This window comes from Vulpes vulpes, chromosome 9 (genome assembly GCF_048418805.1).
Source record: "Vulpes vulpes isolate BD-2025 chromosome 9, VulVul3, whole genome shotgun sequence".
Lineage (NCBI taxonomy): Eukaryota > Metazoa > Chordata > Mammalia > Carnivora > Canidae > Vulpes > Vulpes vulpes.
The window spans coordinates 107969344-107990287 of NC_132788.1; the positions used below are offsets into that span (position 1 = coordinate 107969344).

At 49.8% G+C, this 20944-nt stretch overlaps 1 protein-coding gene across 2 annotated transcripts in view; it reads left to right on the top strand.

Moving 5' to 3' along the window:
• Positions 1 to 20944, top strand: part of GNG7 (G protein subunit gamma 7) — a 125217-nt gene that overhangs the window by 2692 nt on the left and 101581 nt on the right. The window contains exon 1 of one of the 2 annotated variants that reach the window (XM_072721897.1): positions 20208 to 20872. The exons of the other annotated variant lie outside the window; for it this stretch is intronic. The gene's annotated coding sequence lies outside the window, so the exon portion shown is untranslated. Of the gene's footprint in view, positions 1 to 20207; positions 20873 to 20944 lie in introns of those variants that run through there. 2 annotated transcript variants of the gene reach the window in all.

The following is a 20944-nucleotide window of genomic DNA, read 5'->3' on the forward strand; positions in this document are numbered from 1 at the left end:
AGAGAATGTTGCATGGGTCATTCTGATTTAGGTGTACCCCCAGGCGCCATTCCAATGTGTACCCTAAGGGGACCCGTGTGCCGCAATTATATGCTCTTTAATTATATGAACTCTATAGCTGGAGCTCATATGATGGACTTGGGTCTCTCCGCTCAGCACTGCCAACATCGGGGTGTCTTGGGCACTGTGGGGTCTGAGAAGCATCCGTGGCCCCATGCACTCCATGCCAGCAGCACCCTGAGTTGTGATGGCCCGGACGTCCCCAGACCTTGCCCGGCGCTGGCTGGGTGCAGAATCACCCTGGTGGAAATCTGCTGTTTCAGGCAAAATGAGGTTCTTTTCCCCTTTGCAGACCACATCTCACCTTTGATCCTTAGGAAGGTCGGCCCTTCAGATTTGGGGTTGCCTTTAAAAAAATTTTTCTTTTAAAGATTTTATTTATTCATGAGAGACACACAGAGAGAGAAAGAGAGAGGCAGAGACACAGGCAGAGGGAGAAACAGGCTCCATGCAAGGAGCCTGATGTGGGACTCGATCCCGGGTCTCCAGGATCACACCCCAGGCTGCAGGCAGTGCCAAACCGCTGTGCCACTGGGGCTGCCCTGGGGTTGCCTTTTAAATCTAGAGCGCTCAGTTTGAGAGGAAGAATGTTTTTAGAAGATTTTAGAACCCGGCTTCCTTCTTGGTGGGTTTTCTGTGACTCTTGAAAACACATTACAGTGATCTTATGCGTGGGATGAATCAATAAGTTCATAAGCATTGAAAGGTGCCAAACTTCTAGATTCATTTTCCTGTTTTTAACCTATAGTGTGTGAGGGTTGCAGAGAGGTCAGAGTTGTTTGGAGAATCTGTCTTACTTAGGAAATATCCTGTGCTTGATGCCATTGTTTTCTGCTCTCGTTTCATGCTTCGTAAAGCCTGTGGCCCTGTGGTTTGAAGGGAAGGACGATGGAATATGAATGACCTAACACACAGGCTCAACTTCGAATTTACTGAATGGACGCATTATTTTTGTACACCGTGTAGTAGAGTAAAAAGCTGCTTCTTCCGTTCAAGGTGTTGTTACAAATTTTCTCATTTGCATCTGGAGACCAAGAATAGTCTTTAAAATGGCACTTACTAGGTCATTACTATTCTTGAAGCCCTTTGTAGTTTCTTACAAAAGAGGCATTGTGCACGGCCTCCATGACTTTGGAACTTTCTGGAGCTTTCTAGAGAGGATGGTTACCAGGACAGTTGCACCATTGCTGGGTGTCCATGCAGAATTACTCCCTGCCTTCCTCTGTGCCCTGCAGTAGCAGCCAGCAGGTGACTCCCCTACTGGATCTTTGTCCTGGGGGAGGTTTGTCTTACGTCCGCTGGGTGCCCAGGGCCTCTAACGGCTGGCCTCTGCCATCCGAGGAGCCTCCCTCCACTTCCTGATGTTCTTTTCAACAATTGTGGGCCTGGCTTCCTGTTGCTCCTCTCTCGTGCCACCCTTCGGCCTGGCCTCTCTGGCTGCAGGGTCTGGAGAAAGTCATGGCCTAGTCGTCTAGCACACCTTGGAGACCAGGTCGAAGAGCTGAAGAGGTGAAATGGCTTGTCCCCAGGGGTGGTGGGGTGGTGGTGGGTGGCCTCCATTCTCCTCCTCGTCCACCCTGACAGCTGGCATGCAGGGGAGCTTCGGGCAGCTCTGAGACTCTTCCAGAAATGGCTACTAGTTTTCCTTGAGAACTTTGTAAAGGGGAAGTTCTTACTGCTTTTCAATTTTTACGTTGAGGTATAATTTCCACGTCATAAAACTCAGCCATTTTCAGCATAGGGTTCAGTTTTGGGAGGAAGTTTATGGAGCTGTGCAAGCATCCCCATAAAACTTTAGGGCTGGGATGCCTGGGTGGCTCAGCGGTTGAGCACCTGCCTTTGGCTCAGGACGTGGTCCCAGAGTTCTGAGATCGAGTTCCGCTTCAGGCTCCCTGCGTGGAGCCTGCTTCTCCCTCTGCCTGTGTCTCTGCCTCTCTCTCTATGTCTCTCATGAATAAATACATAAAATATTTAATAAAAAAAAACTTTAGAGCCTTCCATCACTCATATAAGATCCCTATAACCATTAACCATCAGTCCCTGTCCCCCCTTCCTAGCCCCCAGTGCCACCCCCCCGCCCCGAACTCCCACCCCATCTGTGGACAAGCCTGTCCTGGATGTGTCACACACATGGACTCATACACCATGGAGGCTCCTGTGTCTGGTTCCCTCCCTGAGTGTCGTGGGCTTGGGGTCTGTCCCCAGGGCGGCACGTGTCAGGGCCTCGCTCCTGTTTGTGGGTGAGTAATATTCCACCTTGTGGATGGACATGCTTTGTTTCTCCATTCACCTGGCTGTGGATATCTGGATATCTGGATTGCCCCCACATCTTGGCAGTGAACAATCAAGCTGCTATTTCAGTGACTTTTTCCTGGCACTTTGTGGCCTGTTAAACTGAAGCTTGGGGGTGGCCCAGGTGTCAGCCCTCCAGGTTCTGCCTCTCTTTTTCACTTGAGTTAAGTGGTTCGTGGTCTCTGGTGCCACCCATCCTAGCTGGTTGGCCTTGTGGCCTGCTCAGGTGGGCAGCTCCAACACGGCCAGAATCTACTCTGTAAGGCACAGATGTATTGTCATTTCCCTGCCACCTCTACCAACTCATCACCCACTTGACAGAGTCAAAATGCCTCCTGCAGCCTTGGGGGCACTGTGGGGGTGGGCCCCACCTCACCTTTCCACAGTGACCTTCACTTTGCAGAACCTGCCCCTCCTGCCCCTCCCTGCCACCCGCTCAGCACAGGCCCCCTTTCCTGGATGGTGCGGTTTGCTTTCTCCTTTGTCTGAAGCCTGCCTGCCTGCCTTCCTTCCTTCCTTCCTCTCCCCAACAAAGGCTGCTTGTGTGCCTATTTTAAGCATCAGAGCGGGTGCCAGGCGCCGGGAGTGCCACGTGAATGAGATGCTTGTGTGCAAGCGTGGGGAGGCGTGGAGATGGGGGACCCAGGCCCATTCTGTCCCTGGCCTGGCTCTCTGAGTGGGGTCCCTGGGGGTGGTGGAGATAGGCCATGAGTTCCACAGGTGCTGCAAGAAAAGAAGCCTTCCGGGGGCGGAGAGATGGGGATCCTGTGTGTAGGATGGGCCAGAGATGAGCTTCGCACTGACAAGTTTGCCAGGGGACAGGTGGGGGTGAGCAGCACCTCTTGTGCGAGTCCCGAGGCAGGGCTGAATCTACCCCGTCATTTCACTCAGGGTCTCCCTCTCGGCACTGCTGACATTTGGGTCAGGTTCCTCCCCATGGGGCTGTCCTGGGCTCTCTTGGGGGCTGAGCAGCATCCCCGACCTCACCCACTCACTGCCGGGAGCACCCTCAGTCGTGACAAACACAGGTGTCCCCAGACACTGCCCAGTGTCCCTGGTGGGGGGCAAAATCACCCCTGGCTGGGAAATATTGGGCTGAACTATTTCTTTTTTTTTAAGGTTTTATTTATTTATTCATGACACACACACACACACACACACACACACACAGAGGGAGAAGCAGGTTGCATGCAAGGAGCCTGATGTGGGACTCGATCCCAGGACTGTAGGATCACGCCCTGAGCTAAAGGCAGGCACTAAACCACTGAGCCCCCCAGGGATCCCCATGGGCTGAACTATTTCTAATCAGATTGTATGAATCTGTGATTGCATTAAAGTAAAAAGGCCTGTTTGGGTTTTTTTTTTTTTTTAATCAACTATTTTTTAGAGCATTTTAAGGTCCGTAACAAAATTGAGCAGAAGGGATTTCCCATATACCCCTCCCGCCCCCCTGCCCAGGCTCCTGCATTATCAAGATCCCCATGAGAGTGGGACATTTGTTATAATCAGTGAACCTCCGCGGACACGTTTTGATCACCCAGTGTCCATAGATGACATTCAGACTCACTGTGGGTGTTGTATCATGGGTTGGGGCAAATGTATGAGGTCACACATCGCCATTATGGTATCACACAGAGTAGTTTCACTGCCGTAAAAAATCCTCCACCAATTCATCTGCCCCCGCCTCCCTGCCACTATTTTGTTTCTACGGACAAAGTGATAAGAATAGCTTAGTAACCTTGAATTCCTTTTCGAAAAGATGTAACTCTGTAGGCTACGGAGGTTTTTTAAAAAAAATATTTTATTTATATATGAGAGACATGGGCAGGGGGAGAAGCAGGCTTCACACAGGGAGCCCGATGTGAGACTCAATCCCAGGACTCCAGGATCAGGCCCTGGGCTGAAGGCAGGCACTAAACTGCCAAGCCATCCAGGGATCCCTGGTTGTGGAGTTTTCTATGAATTATTCTCCCATGTTCTCTACTCTAAGAAACTGTACTGATGAATAGAAATAGGATTCGAACCTCATATGTATTTATATACGTTTGACCAGCCACATTCAAAAAAGCAATTAGGTAAAACTAATTTTAGTGCTACATTTTACATAACTCACTATATCCAAAATACTGACATTTCAGCATGTCATCAATGTGAAGAAACTACAAATGAACTATTTTACTTTCTTTTGTATGAGGTCTTCAAAATCCAGTATGTATTTTACACTTACAGATTTTTACACCTTGGGATGAGCCACATTTCCTGTGCTCAGTGCCACATACTGGACATCGCAGGTATAGGAAGTGAATAGGGGAAATTTTAGGAGAAAATCAGACCTCTAAAGGCATATGAGTGTAGATGAGTATTTGGACAAGTTGTGAGTTGTTTTTAGAGCTACTAAAGTATCTGGTGGTTGAGAATGTGGATTGAGGGTCTTAGGAAGTCAGTTTTGGAAGATTTCCCTAGACTGTCCAGTCCAGGGGATGACAAACCATAGCCCTCAGGCCAAATCCAGCTCATTTTGTTTTTGTGTGGCCCTTGGGTTGAGAATGGTTTTTACATTTGAAGTGGTTTAAAAAAAAATGAAAGGAAGCATAATATATCATGACATATGAAAATTATATAGAATTCAAGTTTCAGTGTCCACCAATAAAGTTTTATTGTCACAGAGCCACACACATTTGTTGACATGTTGCCTACAGTGGCTTTCAGGCTACGACGTAATGAGACTGTAGCTTGCAAAGCCAAAAATACCAATTCCCTGGCTCCTATAGGAAAAGTTTGTCAACCCTGCTAGTCTAACTTGCGGGATTTACAGATGAGGAAACAGGCCAGGTTTTGTGGTTTCGTGGCAGTGCTGGGACTTGAACTTGGGATTCATAGTTCAGCTTTATCCGTTCGGTTTAGCACCAGTCTTGGGAGAGCAAGTGACACTTCCCTTAAGAGAATTGCCTCTGATGCTCTCTTGCCGGGAGCTCATACCCCATAGCCTCCTGGTTGAGCAGAGGTTAATGATTTGGGGACAGATGCATAGGATGATTTTTCCCCCTAACGTCATGCCATACTTAGTGAGACTGATTATTTATTTTCTTTAGTGTCACGAGACATAACAGCCAATCTTAGAAATAATGGGATCTTAGATTTGATGAACTACAGCATCCGATAGCTCCAAATAGATCCCATTTTTAAATGCCAATTATGTTTATTATCATGTTACTTAAAGATGCACGAACGTAAAACTGCATATAAATGTCTCATGCTCATGGCTTTTAGCTATAAACCAAAAAAGCATATCAAGTAAATAAAAATAAAACAGCAACACGACGGAACAGTGGTCTTCCAAACACATATTCAGACAGACAATTTTGACGTCAGGCGATGAGTGGTTTTTTAGAATGATGTCCAGGAGTGACAGTTTGCCCGGAGCCAGGTTTGAACACCCATTCGGGTCACAGTGAATTTTGTTGTCTGGAGCCAAGGACGTTTCTCTGTTCAACACAGGCTCAGCTTAGAAACGCCTCTCTCTTTAGGCTGAGCACTGACAAGCCGTCGTTCTTCAGGTAGGCTTAGCTTTAAAGATTTGAGGCCAGGATGAGAAACAGAAGGTTTGTTTTGTTTTTTTGTTTTGTCTTTTGGCAAACGGCTGCTCTGGGAACGTAGGGTTGTTTCAGTTGGCAACCAGAGGCGATGGGAGGAAATGGGGCTGGGGGGCTGTGTTTGTCGTTTAAGAAACAGATCGGCACCCATCTCTGGGTCTGGGTCTCACCGTTTCTGGGTCTCACTGAAGGGCTCCAAGGGCCCCTCAGCTCTGTATGAAGGAAGCAAAGTCACGCCCACAGCGTTCGAAAGCCTCAGACCCCTGGATGTGGGTTTGGGGCTCAAGAGGCCTGCTTCTGCCTCTGGTTCTCAATCTGACCAGATCCCCTCCTCTGTAGCTGAGAAGTGGGGCACAGGGTACGGTAAGTCTCCAAGGGGGCCTCTGAGAAAGATGGTGCACTTAGTTATGAGGCTTGGTTTTTTTCTTTAATAAAATCTTCACTTTGGGCTAATTTTAGGTGTAAGGAAAGTCGTGAAAGCAGTGCAGAGAGTTCACATGTACCCCCTCACAACTGCCATGCGAGCTAACATCCTGCATTCCCCTGGCGCCTTCGCTGTTCTCAGAAATTAACCTGCACGCATGGCTGTTAACCAGAGGCCACGCATTATTCAGAATCACTAGGTTTCCCCTAACGTCCTTTTCTGCCCCAGGACCCCATGTTACCCTAGGCCCTCAGGGCTGAGACAGCCTCTCTGATGTTCCTTGTCTTTTTTGTCTAGTCTTGAGGATGCCTGGTTAGAAATTTTGCACAACGACTTCCAGTCTGGGTTTGTCTGATGTTTCCTTGTGATCGGACCAGGGTTATGGGTTTTGGGGAAGAACATACAGTGTGAGGACACATCACACCCGCATGACATCACCTGTTACCCTTGGTCACCTGTCACAGGTAGTGTTTGCCTCCCAACTCGGCGGTCAGAGGCCTGATCTGTGTCCTTCCACCCTTCCTTCCTTCTGCCAAGGGGACCCTGGGGCGGAGGACAGCTCACTTTCCCATGCTGGATTCCTCACCCCGTCCTCCCAGCTTTGAGGTCCATTCTTACAGCTTGATGTAAACTTTCTCCTGGCTCCACTACCCCCAGCAGAGGCTGTGCTGGAGATAATTTGAGGGAGCCAGAAAATTATTGTCTTACATGTTGTGGCCATGGACACTGCAGGGGGGTGGAGAACCGTTCCCTTCTGATTTGAAACACATGGGTGCCCCCCCCCTCCCGACCCAAAACCATGCATTACAACATTACAAACCACTACTAGTGGCTTTGTGTAGGTACCACATTTTAATAAAAAGAGGGGGAGCTTTAGATCTGGGGGCAGAGTTGGGACACTTGTGGCCCAGGGCCAGATGCTGCCTGATGGTAGTGGTGTTCCTTGCTTCTACACCCAACGGCCTGCTTCCCACAGGGTTATTGTGGGTCTCTGCTTACATGTTAATACTGTGTCTGGGGAAACAAAAGGTTGCTGGAATGCAGGCTGTTTTGTGGGGAGGTGTTTGGGTGTCCTTTGAAAGCAGAACTGGGCCTCAGAGGGAGGCCGCCCTGGAGGAAGGACGAGTTCCCTCCAGCATCCTGTCCAGCCACCTGGGGCAGTGAGCAGCCTGGCCACACAAGGCCTTTTCCTCAGTGGCCTCATCACGCTCAGCTACCAACCACGGGCTGTTGCCAGGTGCCGGGTATGTGGCCATCCCCTGTCAAGCCCCCCGCCTCCAGGGGGAGGGACCTGTCAGCTGTGGCCTGCACCATGGATCAAGCATCTGTCACACCAGACATCGTCCCCATTTACTTCTCCCTCTGTCACTACTCAGCCCAGTTTTAGTGTCCCACCCCGCTCCCCACACCCATTTCCTCCCTAATTACCCATAACATCAAAGTCACCACCTTAACCATTTCTTTCTTTTTTAATTTTTAGTTTTTTTTTTTTAAGATTTTATTTATTTATGCATAGAGACAGAGAGAGAGAGAGAGGCAGAGACACAGGCAGAGGGAGAAGCAGGCATCATACAGAGAGCCTGACGCGGGACTCAATCCAGGGTCCCCAGGATCACGCCCCGGGCTGCAGGCGGCGTTAAACCGCTGTGCCACCGGGGCTGCCCTAATTTTTAGTTTTTTAAAAGATTTTATTTATTTATTTGACAGAAAGAGTGAGAAATTTAAACTAAAATTTTTAGTTTTTTAAAAGATTTTATTTATTTATTTGACAGAGAGAGTGAGAGCATGCACACAAGCAGGGGGAGCAGCAGAGGAAGAGAGAGAAGTAAGCTCCCCATATAGGGCTCAATCCCAGGACCCTGAGATCATGACCTGAGCTGAAGATAGTCACTTACCCAAGTGAGCCACCCAGGTGACCCCTTTTTATTTTTTTTTTAAGATTTTATTTTTTATGTATTTATTCATGAGAGATACAGAGAAGCAGAGACACAGGCAGAGGAAGAAGCATGTTCCCTGCGGAGAGCCTGATGCAGGACTTGATCCCAGGACCCCGGGATCATGACCTGAGCCGAAGGCAGATGCTCAACCACTGAGCTACCCAGATGCCCCCGTTTTAAATTTTTTAAAAAAGATTTAGTTATTTATTTTAGACAGAAAGCATTAGAGCTGGAGGGGAGAGGGGCAGAGGGAGAGAAACCCAAGCAGACTTCCCCGGGAGCCTGACGTAGGGCTCAGTCCTATAACCCTGAGATGGTGACCTGAGCCAAAACCAAGAGTCAGACAATTAACTGACTGAGCCACCCAGTGCCCCTCAACTGTCTCTAAGTGCACAGCTTAGCGACATGAAGCACACTCACACTGTCAGGCAACCACCCCCACTACCTGTCCCTAGAACCTTCCATCTTCCCACACAGAGACATATCCCCATGAAGGACTGTACCCATCTGCATCCCTCTCAGTCCCCTTTCCCACTCAACCCCCCCGGCCCCATGAGCCCCTTTCCCGACCATGGAAGAACCTGTCCTGGACGTGTCACACATGTGGGCTCACACACACTATGTGGCTTTCTGTGTCTGGTTCCCTCCCTGCACGTCATGTGCTGAAGGTCTGTCCACGTTCATATTTTATGGCTGAATAATATTCCATTGTGTGAATACATCACAGTCTTTATCCCTGCATCCATCGCTGGACACATGGGTTGCTTCCACTTTCTGGCTGTTGTGAATTGTGATGCTGTGAATGTGTGTGTACCAGCTTCTGTATGGACAGATGTTTTCAGTTCTGGTGGATACCCAGGAGTGGCATCGTGGGGCCCATCACCTATTAAACTTACTGATTGTGCTTCTGTGCCCAGTGGGACTTTAGTCCATTTGCTGCTGCTTTCACAGTTCAGCCCTGGGGGCTTTGAAAGGATTTATGCTCTTCTGGCTGATTCCATTCATCGGCTCCCTACCCCCATCCTCATTTCTGCCTCGGAGCCTCGGTTGGCAGGTCCCTGCGCCAGCCCGCCCGGGGCAGCTTTCTCTGCACGATTGATTTTTCTCCCTTGCCCCCCTGGGGTCCCGCCCCTGTTTCCCTGCCCTGGAATGCCCTCCACACCGGCACACCCCGCCCCTCCTGAGGCCACCTCTTGGCCTCCCCCTGCTTTTACCTACCCCCACGTCCAGTGTTATCCAGCTCCTGATGCTCTGAACCTGTGGGACAGAGCCACCTCTGTCTGCAGTCACCAGGGGGCCTGGCTCAGTTTTCTTTACACTGAGCTTTGTTTTTTGTTGGTTTGTGTCTTGCCCTCTCCCTCCTCCTTCTTAGGGTGACTAGCTGGCCACTCTTGTCTCACTTCACATTGCATATGGTGATTTCCACCCAGGGCTGCATTGACCCTGAACTGCCCCTCTGAGATCCTGTCTTCAGATGAGTACACTGAGGCTCCAGAATGGGGGAGCCGAGCCGGGGAGGGCCCCAGCCCCTGGGCTCCCCCACTTCATAACTCTTCCTTGAGACAGTTCCTGCGTTTTGCATAGGATTTTTGGGTCTCGGGGATGGACCACCACACTTCTTCTAGCAGTGGAATTGGCTCCCAGATACCTGGATCCTGGTATCAAAAATAATTGCTCTCAGGGTGTCTGGCTGTCTCAGTCAGTGGAGCATGTGACTATTTTTTTTTTTAAGATTTTATTTATTCATGAGAGACAGAGAGAGAGGCAGAGACACCTCAGGCCCCTCAGGGAGCCTGATGCAGGACTCCATCCCTGAACTCCAGGATCACTCCCTGAGCTGAAAGTAGAGCTCAACCACTGAGCCATCCAGGCATCCCTTGATCTCAGGTTCTTTTTTTTTTTTTTTTTTTTTTAATTTATGATAGTCACACACAGAGAGAGAGAGAGAGGCAGAGACACAGGCAGAGGGAGAAGCAGGCCCCATGCACCGGGAGCCCGACATGGGATTCGATCCCGGGTCTCCAGGATCGCGCCCTGGGCCAAACGCAGGCGCCAAACCGCTGCGCCACCCAGGGATCCCTTGATCTCAGGTTCTTAAGTTCAAGCACCATGTTGGGCATGGAGCATACTTAACACAAAAGTCAAAAAAATTTTTAAAAATTATTGGTCTCACATGAAAAGATGCTCAGTGTCATTTAGTTCTCAGGGAAATGTAAATCAAAACTGGAGTGAGACAGCACTTCACCCCACCAGGACGACTGGCATCAAACTGACGGCAGTGGCAAGTGTTGTCACAGATGGGGAGAAATGGGAGCCCTCACAGGATTGGGGGAATGTAAGGGGGGCAGCCACGGTGGAAGATGGTCTGGAGATTCCTCCAAAAATTAAACATGGAGCATCCTTCTGACCCAGCAATTCCACTCGTGAATGTCCACACCATGGTTAGACCCTGAACTCATGATGCTCAGAGAGGGAACCAGACACAGGAGGCCCCATGAGGTGTGAGTCCGCGTGTGTGACATGTCCAGGACAGGCTCGTCCCCGAACGGGAACAGGGCTCGCAGGGACCGGGGGCTGGGGAGCCGGGAAGAGGGGGCAACAGATGATGGGGACAGGGTTACTTTTTGGGGTGATAGAATGTTCTGGAACTAGATAGAGGTGATGGTTGCACAATTCTGCGAATATACTAGATGCCTTTGAAATGTACACCTTGGTTAAAATTGTAAATTTTCTATTATATATATTTTATCAACACCTGCCCCCCACTCTGAAAACACCTCTTGGTCTAAGTGGTCATATTCCAGAGCATGCAACCATTGATGATTAAGGGCCGAGGGGGAATGACCCTGTTTTCTTCCCGAGAGCCCCTCCCCTCCCTCTGCCTTAGGTCAACCCCAGTGAAGCCGTGATCACAGACACGTTCTCATTTAAGTCACGTCCTTGTGAGTCTGGCACAAGGGCATGAATTCCTCTGCGTCTGGGGCTGCTGAACAGTCACACCCTTGACTTTGGTCTTGCCAGCTCTGGGCCTTAACTGGCTGCGTGTGCAGCTTAGGTGGGGAGGGCAGGCAGGTGCTCCCAGGCCTCTGGGAGAAAGCGGTGAGTAAGGTTAAGATGTGGCACTGCTGAGGAGGAGGGACCCAGGGAGTAAGGTATGTAAGAGGTGAAAGGTTGGGAATTACGGAGCTTTCTGGAACCTTCTGGAACATGGAGCACATGGTGGCACAGTGAGGCTTTGGGGTTGGAATTCCTGCTCAGCCCTGGATGACTTTCTCCCTGTGTGGTTTGAGCCTCTCTGTTGGTTTCCTTATGGGTAAAAACGAATAGGAATCACCACCCAGGACTGTCTTAAGGGTTGGGATGGTGTGTGAGGTGACCCTGCTGTACTTGTGATGACTATTCTGTTGGTGCCGCGTGTGAACATTCACCTCATGGTGTGAGTTAATATTAACAACTGCCACCGCAGGTGTGGACCAAAGCAAGGGTGGGATCAGACCCAGTCCTGGTGACATGGCTGCTTTGGCCTAGGAGCTGGACTCATTTGGGAACCAGAGGGACTGTCTTGGGAAGCTGTTGGTCTCTGGGTGGCCCTGGGCCGCATGTGGGATGGGATTCCGTCGTGGTGGGTTGGACCTGACACCAGAGGCCACTCTAGGAGCTGAGGCTCTTAGCAGTGAGCCGCCATGAAGCTGGATGGGATCGGAGGTAAAGTTCAGAGGGCACTACCTGCTGCCCTCGCCCCGCCATGCTGGACCCCTATCTGTGTTGCAGAAGGGGAAACTGAGGCACATGCATTTTATCTCCTCTGTCTCAGGTCAGGGCCTTGGTGGGAGTAGAGTAAGGAGTTGGTCTCAGTTCTGTTTGAGGCACTGTCCCCATGACAGGTGACGTGGGATACCCCAAGAGTGGCCAGGTTGCTGGAGGACCCAGATGGACAACCCACCCACGTGTGATCACCGTGCTGTCCCTGGGCAGTTACCTTCTGTTGTTTCTCCATTATCTCTGTTCTGACTCAAGGCCCAAGCCCAGCAACGGATGGTGTGTGCCCTGAGACACAAGCGGCCAAAGTGGCTCCCACCTCAGGCCCAGTGGCCTCTGGTGCCACACATCTACCCCACATGTACGTTTTTCCAGCCACCCACCCCCTTTCCACTCAGAGCCACACGAAAGAGACTGGACCCCAGCCACGCCATTTTCCAAAGGCTGTTGGCCCTGATGGTCGGATGCAGGTGGCCAAAGGTTAGAAATTTCTGGATGGGACAAGAGGGCTCCTGGTATCACGGTGACAGTTTGTGGGAGTGTGGCAGCACACAGGCCACCCTAGTTTCCATGGAGGGCAGTGTCCGGTCTTGCACTTGCTCTGGGAGCGGGCCTCAGGGCTGGGGGAAGCATTTGCATGCTGGCAGCAGTGTCCCTCTGCCTGGCAGTGAGGGTGATCCTGGGACCTCCCTGTAGAGGCTGTGGAGGGCTCCGGGCTGACCCCTGTCAGGAGCGCACCATGCCAGGCCTGGCCCGCCCCCACCCCCAGCCCCCAAAAGATGAAAAAAAGCAGAACCATTCATTGAGTAACCCCCCTAGGTGCCCAACACCCTCATGGTCACCAAAGTTGTTGATCTAGCCCTTAAACCAGGACGGCCCCAAGTGTCCACAGTGGGGGGGGGAGGGAGGGAGAGACCCTGCCTCGAACATTGTTCCCAGTGCTCCAGGTCATGGGATGAGGACATAGGAACTGCTGTGTCGAGAGAAAACCAGCCAACTCCGAAGCCTCCTCCAGCATCGAGGGGGCTCTGCTTCCAGGTTTCCTCACCTGTAAATGGGGAAGTGAGAATGTTTAGCTCAGAGTCATGGCAGCGATGAGATGCGATTGTTGCAGATGCTGTGAGTGCCACCACGCGCTCTGCTGGGCTTTCGGCGGCTTTGTCGTCGTGCAGGTGCAATCCCCACTGTGCACTCTGAGCCTTCGTGCCGGTCTTTCTCCTCCAGATGTGCTGCCTGGGAGCCAGGGCCTCTCCCCTCAGCACTGCTGACATTGGGGGCACTTCAGGCACTGTGTGCAGCATCCCTAGCCCCCACTCATTCAATGCCAGTAGCCCCGTGTCCCCAGTCGTGACCACCCCAGATGTCCTCGGACACCACACAGGGTCTCCTAGGGGCAGGATTGCCCCTAGGTGGTTGTAAAGGGATCAAAGCCAAAGAAGATATGTTTGGGATTTGGGGCTGCTCTGAGATACCCAGTTGGCAGAGGAACACTTGGGGCTCACAGCTGGGCTTAGACTGCTCAGGAGACGCGCAGTGGAGTCCTGTCTCCAGGTGATATTCCTGGCCATCTTCCCTTGGGAAACTCTCCGTCGCACATACGGAAATGTAATTAAGTGGCCATTTTCCCCTCGGTGGTGATGACACAGATTTGGCTCTGTAATAAAGAAGAAGGAGTCCCTCTAGACCTGAGGGCCAGACTGAGCAGAGTCACACACCCCCCTCACCGCATCCCTGCACTGCTGACATGGGGGGGGGCAGCTCTTTCTCTGTGGGGCATCCTGGGCCCTGCGGGGCTGAGCAGCATCCCTGGCCCCACCCCCTGGATGCCAGGAGTTCCCCATCGTGACAACCACAGATGACACAGCTTAATGTTCCCTGGGGGCAGAATTGTCCCGCTTCTCCCACTGAGAACCGTGTGCAAGGAACACATGGTTTGTCCTTGTACCCTATAGGACCCCTGGGGAAGTGCTTTCCCAGCAGTTCTTTACACGTTGAGACCTGCACAGGAACCAGTTCAGGTCATGATGGTCCTTCAGAGCTGTTCTCAGGAGAGGGACCAGGCATGCTGACATCTCTGGTCTCTAACCAGGCTTGTCTGGTCAAAAATGTTTTCCCTGCAACTCTACCTCTGAGCAACCTCCCCTTCTCCTTGCTGGCCAGCATTTCCTGGTCTTTGCAGGGTAACACTAAATGTGGCCGCAGCACTTGCCCTTCCTTGTGTTCCCAGAGCCCTGGTGTCTCCTGAAAGCCACATTCTCATTCCTGAGATGGTTCAGAGGTTTAATTAGGCTTCTTCTGTGGCAGAGAGACCCTCTAGTCACCACTCTGTATCTGTCCCCGAGAATGTGATCTGTTTTGGTTCGTTTACGAACACATCCAACTGTTAGGGTGGTTGGCACAGTTGGAAATATGTTTGAAGAATATAAAGCAGTTTGCAACCCCATAGCATTTCCCATGTGTTAAAACATTACCAATCCCAAGTGTGTAAAAATCTGGATTTTATCTATTCTAGTCTCAGCCAGAGGGGGAGGCGTTATTTGCAGTTCTGTTTTAAGAAAAGTAGTACGATATATATATATAATGTATAGTGTTATTTCCTGAATCAGTTTTTCTTTTCGGTGGTATACAACGGAACAGCTTTCAAACTCCATAATGTAGAGAAACTGCCTGATGGAGTATGTGCTACTGAGTGAAAGAATCTGAGTTATGAACATCAGCTAAGGAAATCTGTGTTTTCTTCACCACCCCCAGATTCCACATCGAGGCAGGTGTCCTCCGCGTTGTCAGTCACCTTGGGAGAATTTGTAGCTCTAGCAGAGCTGCAGCTGTGAGTGCATTCAGGAGTGGGCTGCGCTGCTTTCATATTTTCAGATATACAAATTTGAAGGTTTCAAATAAATTTCAGATTTTTAAAAAATATTTATTTGACAGAGTGAGAGAGAGAAAGAGCACAAACGGGAAAAGGCAGAGGGAGAGGGAGAAACAGACTCCTCTGCTGAGCAGGGAGCCCGACGTGGGGCTTGATCTGGACCCCATGATCATGACCGACTGAGCCCCCCAGGTGCCCCATAAATTTCAGGTTTTTGTCTTTTTTTTCCCCAAAGACTTTATTTTAGAGACACAGAGAGAGAGAGACAGAGAGAGAGAGACAGAGAGACAGAGAGAGACAGAGAAAGAGTGAGCACGAGCAGGGAGGAGGAGCAGTATAAAATGGGATAAACTTTCTCAACAATGACTTAGTAGTATGTTTTCAAGAACTTTAAAAATATTTATTGCTGGGGGATCCCTGGGTGTCTCAGGGGTTAAGTGCCTGCCTTCGGCCCTGGGCATGATCCTGGAGTCCCGGGATCGAGTCCCACATCAGGCTCCCTGCATGGAGCCTGCTTCTCTCTCTGCCTGCGTCTCTGCCTCTCTCTCTATCTCCATGTCTCTCATGAATAAATAAAATCTTAAAAAAATATATTTATTGCTCTCTGATCCCATAATGCCATCTTTAAAAATGTAGACTAAGAAAGTAATTAGAGGTGGGCATAAAGATGTTCGCTTAGCATTACTTGTAAAGTAGAAATTGGGAACAGTCTAAATACCCAATCAAAATGCCGATAATTGGGACATGTAGGTGTCTCAGTCAGTTAGGTGTCTGACTTTGGCTCAGGTAGTGATCTCAGCCCTAAGACAGGCTCCCTGGTCAGTGGGGAGGCTGCTGCTCCCTCTCCCTCTTCTCTTCCTCCCTGCTCATGCTCTCTCTCTCTCTTTCTCTCCCTCTCTCCCTCTCTCTCGCTTCCTCTCTCTCTCTCAAAAGATAAGCAAAATCTTTTTTAAAAAGGAAAAAACAAGAAAACACCAAACATTAATGATAGAAACATTAAATAAAAATGTCGGGGAAAAATATCTAATTTTTCCCTTATAACTAAGAAGCTACTTACTGAGGTCAAAAGCTCAGAGTTAAAAATTTCAAGTTTGCTTTTTTAGGAAGAGTGTGGCCAACATCCAGTAAGTTATGTGTGGAGGTGTTCTGTATGGTGCCTGCTTTTTGTGGGGGCACTAGGCTCCTTCTTTGTGTGGTAGTAGGTGGGATTGCTTGCACATTGACTGCATGTGATTATACCACTCCCTACTGGGAATCAGATTCCTGGAGCTGAGCTCCACATGGACTCGATCTCTCCATGGACTCAATTTTCATGGAATAGACTTTTAAAAAAAAATATTTTATTTTTAAGTAATCTCTGCACCCAACATGGGGCTTGAATTCATGACCCAGATATCAAGAGTCACATGTTTTTTTTTTTTTAAAGATTTTATTTATTTATTCACGAGAAACACACACACATACACACACAGAGACACAGGCAGAGGGAGAACCAGGCTTCATGCAGGGAGCCTGACGTGGGACTTGATCCTGGGTCTCCAGGATCAGGCCCTGGGCTGAAGGCAGCGCTAAACCGCTGAGCCACCCAGGCTGCCCCAAGAGTCACATATTTTGTTTTGTTTTTTGTTTTTAAGATTTTATTTATTTATTTATTTGAGAGAGAGAGAGAGAGAGCAAGTGGTGGAGAGGGGCAGAGGGAGAAAGAGAGGGAAGCAGACTCCCCGCTGAGCAGGAAGCCTGATGTGGAGCTTGGTCCCAAGACCCCTGGATCATGACCTGAGCCAAAGGCAGATTCTTAACTGACTGAGCCACCCAGAGAACCCATGGAACAAACTCTATTTTATTTTTTTAAGATTTTATTTATTTAAAAGAGAGACAGAGAGCATGCATGAGAGTGAGCAAGAGCAGAGGGAGGGGAAGGGAGAAGCAGACTCCCCACTGAGCAGGGAGCCCAATATGGGGCTTGATCCCAGGACCTTGGGATCATGACCTGAGCCTGAGGCAGATGCTTAAACAACTGAGCCCCCTAGGTGCCCCTGGAACAGACTTTAAAGCACAGGTTGGGCTGTGCACTTGAACTGAAATAATGTCCTCATGTTTCCTATGGGGGAGTCCATTTGTTTGGTTTTATAGCTTGCATGCCATCTTCTATCCCCAACTGTGGCTAGTTCTTTCTGTCTACACTGGTCTGTCATATTGGTCTACATTGATGGTTGCCTTTGTTTTTCCCTCCGAATCATGAGGCTTTCTCAGATTTCCCATTCCCCTGCCTCCTTTCTTTAGGGAAGTAATCTTTAACATATCACTTATTCAGTGGTCATTTAGATTACATTTTCCATGCATCTGGGTTTCTCAACCTAAACACTATTGACATTTTGGGCTAGATAATTAATATAATCAAATCCCCAGTTGGTAGAAGAAAATTTTGAATGATCAGTTATGCTCATGGTACATAAAATTTCAAATTGTGTGTAAGGGCATAAAATAAAGAATAAATCTCCCACCCCTCAGTCCTACTGATTGTAATTGTTAACAGTCCTGGTGTTTTCTTCTAGAATATTTTTCCCTTGGCATATAAAAGTACATGCACAAATGTATCTTTTCAAGAAAGTGTAACTCAGGTGGCTTGTGCTGGTTGATATACTGGCCTGTAGTTCTTGGTACTTACCAATGTCTTGGGTCTCTTACAGTGTTAGCACGAGTAGGTCTGGGTATACGATAAGCTATTACTCCTTCCCTGTCCATCAAAGGCTCACTCCTTTGGCACTGTGGACATTGGGGCTGAGTCATTATTTGTGGGCTGTTCCTGGGCACTGTGGAGGTTGAGGAGCATCCCTGGGCCCACCCCTTCTATGCCAGGAGCACTCCCAGTGTCTCCAGACAGAGCATCTCCAGGCGGGGATCCACTGGGTTACACTGGATCTCTCCCGTCATGAACTTTAGAGTTAAACCTGAGTTTGAATTCTTCCTTTTCCTCATAGTGGCTTTGGGCAGTATCTTTCTTTCTCTTTCTTTCTTTCTTCTTTCTTTCTTTCTTCTTTCTTTTCTTTCTTTCTTCCCTCCTTCCTTCCTTTCTTCCTTTCTTTCTTTTTATGATTTTATTTATTAATGAGAAACACAGAGAGAGGCAGAGATATAGGCAGAGTGAGAAGCAGGCTTCCTGCAGGGAGCCCGATATGGGACTCTATCCCAGGACCTCAGGATCACATCTTGAGCCAAAGACAGATGCTCAACCAGTGAATTACCCAAGAGTGCCTATTTTATGTTTTCTTTAGCTGAAAAGAAAATCCCCAAACAAATGGAGTGGTTCTTGACCTTGCAGCCATATTGGTATGAGGGTGAAGTGGCGTTAGGCTCCTCATGGCCCAGCTTAGACAGCAGCTGCAGTCACTGTTACCACTTGGGAGCAGTGCCTCCTGATGTGATTTGAGGCCCTTGCTGGCTGGGAGGCTGCTGGGGGCCAGGGACCTCGGTGCCCCCTCTGTGCCATGAAGGGCTGCACACAAATCCCCCAAAGGGCTCCCCACCTTCTAACCATTTTTGTCATTGTTCTCCTACTGGGTCTGCTGGTTCATAGACTGAACTCTGTTCACCCACCTGGGAGCTTGACCATCCCAGCAATTTTTTCGATTTCTAAAAAAATTATCATGGCTATATATTTATATTTATTGAGGACAAATTGAGTTTGGAACACAAATGGAGACTTTAAGAGCAAGTTATAAGGCAATCATGAACATCCTGCAGTGTGTTATAGCAATACACCTAGTTTGTACTTTGCAAACCTTTAAAATAAACATGTGATGTAGTTTTGAATTTGCAGAAAAGTTGCAAAGACAGTATGGAGAGTTTCCACATAGCCCACACCCAATGTTCCCTGGTATTAGCATCTTACCTTAGTGTGGTACATTTGTCACAATTGTTGAACCAATATCAACACATCATGATTAACTAAAGTCCATACTTTATTTAGGTTTCCTTATTCTTTCATCTCCTGGAAAACGTCCCTTTTCTGCCGGAAGACCCTACTCAGGATCCCACATGACATTCAGTTGTCGTGTCTCCTTAGGTCCCACTGGGCTGAGACGGTTTCTCTGACTTTCCTTGCCTTTCATGCCTGGTCAGTCATGCAGAGGACAGGTCAGGAGCTTTGCAGAACATCCCAGATCTGGGTTTGTCTGGTACTTTCTCGCAATCAGACTAGGGTTGTGGTTTGGAGTAAGAACACACAGAGGGGCACATGCTGTCCATAGCTAGTATTGACCTTGATCCCCTGGCTGAGCCAGAACCCAGTGGTTTTAAACTTTGAATCACTGCCAACATTTAAAAATCAGGAGATTTTATGATGAAAGACCTCCCAGCCCCTCAGGATACTTGGAAGAGCTGACTACATTGGGCACTTCCCATGTGGTGACAGAGCTAGGCCGGGAACTGTGCCCCCTTCCAGCGAGCCAAGTGTCATTTTTCCAGGATCCCACATTGTCACCGCCTGCCTGCCCTGGAGCCCATCTCACACTTGTGACCCCAGGATGGCCACTGGAGCATGGCACACATCCCCCTACCCCCACTGTGGTCCTCCACCCTTGCAGGGGGGGAATATCCTCATGCACAGCTCATTCCCATACAGAGCCCCCCAGGAAGTAGCTGTAAGTCAGGAAAGTGTGTTGGAATTCAGGGGAGCACTTTGTGGTTAGTGTGAAGGACATGGCCAGCCACTCCTGGCCGTGGGAAGCTCAGAGCCACCGGCATCCAGGGCAGACAGAGGGGGGTGGTCTGGGGCCTCCTTCTTCCCGACTGTCATCACTGTCGACCATGCCTGGGTCTCAGGCTTCTGGCTCCAGAGGTGGGAGATAAGGTGGTTTTAAGCTGCCTGGTCTGTGGTCATTTGTTACGGCCACCCAGGGAAATGCATACAGTTGGCGAGGCTCAGATCAGAAGTACACAAGCTTTGGAAAACAGACGGAGCCCCCAGCTGACCGCACGTTTGGGACTTGATGGGCATGGAATGTCTCAAGCTGTCAGGGTTGCTGCACCGGAGTTTTGGTTTTGTGGCACCACGGAGATCCCCTGGTTTAGCCTCTGAGTGTTGGGTGGAGTCAAGCCCAGCGTGTACATCCAGGAGTTACTGTTAGAGAGCAAGCAGATTCCATACTATATTTGCCACTGGCCAAAATCCGGGGACATTTTTCATGATCACAGCTGAAATGGTCCTGGCATCGAGTGGGTGGAGCCAGGGATGCCTTCTCAGTCCTCCAGAGTGCCCAGGACACCCCCCTGGAGAGTGACTGGCTCCCAGTGCCCAAGGTGGGTGGGGAGGGGAGGAGAAAGTGTGGAGCAAGGTGACCTTCAGATTCCGGAACCTTCAGTGGGTCTCAGCACCAGGACCCAGAGCTGTGCCGAGGCAGCTGGAACTCTGGGAGCGTGAGCGGGGCAGCAGTGCTTATCCTCACACAGCACGGTCTGGTCTACCCTTTGGAGGCTGCAGGGCTGACCTGCACAGTCAGGTGAACACCAGAGCTCGGAGCAGAAGCCTCTGCTGTGTCCCACGTGAGCGCAGGGTCGAGGGGACAGCACAGCCCACACACCAGGGCCGTGCCTCTGAGGCAGATGGACTGGTGTGCTGCCAGCTGCCACTCACCCGGCAGTCCTGGCACGCCTACGATGACATGCACTCCTTGGAAGACAGACAGGGAGGGGCAGACCCTCTTGTGGCCTAGGAGGGGAGCCAGGGGACAGACCCTCAGGGCTGAACCGAGCAGAACCAGGCCAGATTTGCTTAACTTCCAGGGAGGCTTCCTGTGTGGTGTGTGCCATTCCTCCAACAAAATATTAACCATGCACCTCCGCTGAGAGTCTGAGAAGGAAACCCTGCAGGGCCTTGAAGTGGTGATGTGGGATCTCTCTGTGGGGAGTCAACAGACTTTCTGTAAAGGGCCAGAGGGTAAGTATTTTCAGCTTTGCAGGCCAGAGGTCTTTGTTGCAGTTCCTGGGTTCTGCCTTTGTAGGTACAGAT